Source organism: Panicum hallii, chromosome 8 (assembly GCF_002211085.1).
Source record: "Panicum hallii strain FIL2 chromosome 8, PHallii_v3.1, whole genome shotgun sequence".
NCBI lineage: Eukaryota > Viridiplantae > Streptophyta > Magnoliopsida > Poales > Poaceae > Panicum > Panicum hallii.
The window spans coordinates 17,600,719-17,605,590 of record NC_038049.1 but is presented as its reverse complement, the minus strand read 5'-3'; positions in this window follow the sequence as shown (position 1 = coordinate 17,605,590).

The window sequence follows — 4,872 nt, the reverse complement described above, 5'->3', positions numbered from 1 at the left end:
AGCAAATATCTCTAGTTGTGCCCTCGGCACAAAAGACTTCACGAAGGCGAGGGCGTGGCTGACGCATGCGACCGGGGCTTCCGAGAGGAACTTGACCACCTTCTGCGGGGCTCTGCAAAGTCGTTCCAGCAAGGGATGTGGGCTTGTTTCGCTTTCTTTTGGTGGATCCACTATGTCCACCAGTTCCTGGGCGGCTTCCTTGAAGATTTCCAATTCCTTCTCCCGCTGCCCCTTCTCCTCGCCCAGCGTTTTGATTCGCCGAAGGCAGTCGGCGAACTGTTCTTCAGTATCGGCGACTACCTTCTGCAGCCTCTCGACGTCATATGTACGGTGATACAGCATATTCTTCACGTCAGTAAGCAGCTCTTCTTTGTATTTTATGATTTTCCTAAGCTCTTCGGTGAAGATATCTCAGCAACCAAGGGAAACTATTAAGGAAAAGTACCCGAGGGAAGCGAGGGCTTACCCTTGTGCGCTTCCTTTTCTTCCTTGAGCTGCTCCTGGTGCCCCGCCTGTGTCTCCTTGAGCTGTTTTTGGAGCTCGGAGTTGGCCTTCTCGAGGTTTTGCAGGTCGTTCTTGAGTAGCCAAGTCTCTCGAGTTCTTTCCTGCTTTAGCATGTCAAGCTCCCTCTGCAGATAGCAATTTTTTGTCTTCTCATCGGAGATGCGCTTGTCCAGGACAGCTAACTCTTGATGGCCACTCACAACCGCGCTCAGCTTCTCCAATTTTTTCTGGGAGTGAGTGATCACATGCTGTGCAAAAGGCGGAGATTGGGTCAAAATAGCTCATCAATATGTACAAGCAGAACATTACTCAAGTCTTACCATGGAAAAATCGTATAACTCCTTGAAGGTTCTCTTGAAGGTCTTTATATTTTCAGCCGTCAGCATGGGGTCATCCACCAGGTCGGTGTTGATGACATTCTTGTACCCGGGCCCGGCCTTCAGTATCTCACGAGGATCCCCCGTGGTCCCCGTGCCTTCTTCGGGCGGTGGCTGCTGGGCACCTACAAGCACAAATGTTGTCAACATATTGCGCCTGGATCCCGGTAGCCAGCCGTGGGCGATTAGACGCTTACCTGCACCATCCGTAGGAGCGGCATCAGGGGCCTCGACTTGTTCTCCACCACTAGCTTCGGCTTTGTCTTGTTGGAGCTCGGGAGGCGACAAGTCGGGTAGCGTTGCGTCCGCCTCAGGGGCCGGCTCCATGGGCGCTGCCTCTCCAGGCGCCGACGGCTCGGGGGCTAGAGCGGCTGTGGCTGGTCCCGCGCCGGAAGGCTCAGTTCGGGTTGACGACTCGGGGGCTGTGGTAGTCGTGGTCGGATCCAGCTGGAGCTGCACCGCGCTTGCAGCCCTGATGATGTTGAAGTCGTTGATATACAAGTCAAAAAGAGTAGGATATTTATGTGACTAGGTGCAAACTTACAGCGTAGACTTCTTTTTGATAGCCTTTTTCACCCGCAAGGCCCGCCGTGGAGTTTCCGTTGTGGGCGGCGGGGTCTGATCGGTCGATGGTGTGTTCCCTGCCATGACAATCGTAACGGCCACGGCGGCAGATGGATCTATTCCCATCTCTTCAGGCTCAGCCCTGGGTGAAAGAACGGGAAGACTACAAGTGGATACTGTCAGTGCACAATATTACTGATATTTGGCAACTCATCAAAATAGCAAACCAGTACCTGGAAGATTCGACTTCTTGCGCCTTTCATTTGCGCACTACCCGACGACCTTGTGGCACCAGAGGCAGAGCTGCGGCCAACTCCACGGCTGGTCTGGGGGAGTTGCCCCTTCTCGCCTCCCCTTCGGTGTCTATCTCCGCAAGGGGGCTCTCGCCTTCCGTGGACTCGCTGCTGTGCAGGGCTGCAGCTATTCAAGCCCTCTTCGCCTCAGTAGCGGCACTGGGGAGAAGGTGGTCTAGCTGAGGGATGTCGGGCTGCGGCGGGTAGCTGCGGTACAACTCCGTGTGTCCCTGCAGAAGGTCTTCAGTTAGCATGGGCAAAATAGAACTTGTTTCCAATACAAAGTAGTCGAACACTTGCCGGCTTTGGAGGCTTCTAGGCAGTGAACAGCTGCGGGACATATGGGACTGCATCCACATCCAGAAGTACTCGTTTGACTCGATGGAGTGTGGCTTCATCTGTCAGTTCCTCTGCGCACATATGAGATGGATCTTCAGCGCCTGAGTACTCGAATCCAAGTTTGTGGCGCTGTTGGATCGGCTGGACTCGGCGTTTGAAGAAGGAGAACATAACGAACGCGCCGGTCACTCCCATCATCTTGTGTGCTTCTATGATGTCTAAGAGCTCCTCGACTTGATCCATGTCCCCCCTGGATAGTTCAAGATTCCACTTCGGCCTCACGACTGGTGGATTGTTTGATTTTGCTGGGAGTTGGGGGCATGGTTTTCAGTATAGAACCAATTATTTTTGCACCCGGGAAGGTTGGAGGGGAATTTGTATGACAGATACTTTTCGCCGGCCTGCTGACGCAGTTGGATGCCGGCACCCCCTACAACAGAAAGTTTTTTTAAGGTAGGCTGTGGTTTGACGCGGAAGAGGAAGCGGAAAAGATCCCAGTGGGGTTCAATTCCGAGGAAGGCTTCACAGAAATGGATAAAAATGGAAATGTGGCAGATGGAGTTCGAGTTGAGGTGATGGAGCTCAAGCCCGTAGTAATACAAAAGGCCGCAGAAGAAAGAACAAGAGGGGAGGGCCAATCCCCGTTCAGAAAAATGGTAAAATGTGACGATTTCATCAACATTTTCCATGGGGAAAGGTTCACGGAAAGAGGGGCACCAGTTGACAAGATTCTTCTCTTGCAGCAACCCCTCGGAAACTAGCTTATTCAGATCATTGAGGGAACACTTACTGTATGTCCATTCCCTAGTCGATGGCTGCGCCTCCTTCTTTTTCCCTTTGATCTCCAATTTCTTGGGCGCCATCTCCGATCCGCTCGCCACTAGATGCTCGGGGGCTGCGGGGAGAGGGGCGGGGAGATCGGGGTGGGGGGATTTCTTTGGAAGGATGGTGGCGGCGCATGGTTCTGTTTGGGGATTTTTTGCGGCTCTTGGCAAAATGCAGATTGGAAGCACAGTTTTTCTCACTGATGCCGCGGGGTTAAATAACCAGCGGGTGGGGAAAAGTTTACTGTTCCAAAGTTCAAGAATCATTTTTTGGAATCTTCGAAAGATGAGGGGTCATTTGGTGGACTGTTTGGATTAAATATTAGATTAATCATTTTTTCAGGGTCAATTAGCCTAAAAAAAGGGGTTTTCGAATTCATTATCTAATTTCCATCATTTGTACCATCATTTTGGTAATTTATCAAGTTGACATTTTTTAGCCTGCATGCCACGGTTTTTGAACCCTTATCTCCAATTTTGAGGGATCTGGATTCAAGGCTCGGGGGCTGCGGGATACGTGGCATCGACTACTTATTTTTCAAATTTATTTGAAAGGTAAGGAGGATTACAGACTAATGTGACCCTCAGCCTGATTCTCCGATTCAACCTAAGGCTCGGGGGTTACTCCATATGGAGTGCGATTTTTCAAATCGCACGCCATATTGAAAATATAATTCGGGACATGAGCACCTCATAGCTTCGATGCAGCCAAGCAAGTACTCGAAGAAGGACTTCAAGATGAAGCTTCAAAAGAAGTCAAAGGCTGCTTCGAAAGTACTCGATAAGCCTGCAGTACTCAGCTACGAAGAGCTCGGGGGCTTGTCAGACCCGGGGCCATGGGACTGTGTACATAACGTAGTTTTAAGAGGTCTAAGAGATTAAGTCTGTCTTATCTCTTATTCATCTTGTTTATCTCTTGTTTATTCCATTTAAATAGGAGATAAGGCTAACCGATACAGAAGGAATCTACTCGAGATATGTTCTGGTACGATTCCTTAGCTGGTGTTGGTTAGTATCTTTGTAACCCTGGCCTCTCGGATATATAAGGGAGGACAGGGACCCCTCTCAAAATAGAAGATCTCTAGGTCATTCTACACCCAAGGGAATACAAACCACCATACAGGACGTAGGGTTTATTACGCACCTCACGGCCCGAACCTGTCTAAACCTTGTGTTCCTTGCACCTTCGAGTTCCTGATCTCGGCGTCTCCTCACCTTGGGCAGCCGGTAAAACACCAACACACCATATTCTAGAAGGGCTTATGGAGAGGAAGTTGAATGAATTTCTAGCTCTTACTCAGGGTACCTGCACCGTACTCCAGTATGCCCAGGCTTTCAATAACCTTTGTCAGTATGCGGGCTATCACGCTGACTGATGCTAAGAAGCATGATCGCTTCCGCAGAGGCCTTAGTAACAAGCTTAAGGACCGCTTAAACTGCATCAAGGTAGACACTTATAATGAGCTGGTCAATCTGGCAATCACTCAGGAAGATTGTATTTTGGCTCACCATGCTGAGAAGAAGAGGAAGGCACCAGCTGGACCCTCTAGTGCTCTGCCACAGAGGTATCGTTTGGTGCAGAATGCTACTTCCAAAGCCCCATAGAAGGCCCCTCAACAAGGGCGTTGGGTCTTCAGGCCCCCATAGCAGCAGGGCGTTGCACGACCCCCTATACCTCAGCAGACTGGCCCAAGGCCGATTGCTCAGTAGCCAGCTCGTCCGAGCAACGCAAATCATTGCTTTAATTGTGGGAGTTCGAGCCACTTTGCACGAGAATGCTCCCAGCCTAGGCAGCCAAATCAGGGGCAAGATTCTAATCAGTACAATAAGTACAAGGGAAAATGATAGATTGTTCAAGTAGGGAAGGATCAATTTCACTACACTTGTTGATCTTCCAGAAGGTGCACTAGTGATGTCGGGAACATTCTCTATCCACGACAAGCCTGCAATTATATTATTTGATTCTGGTGC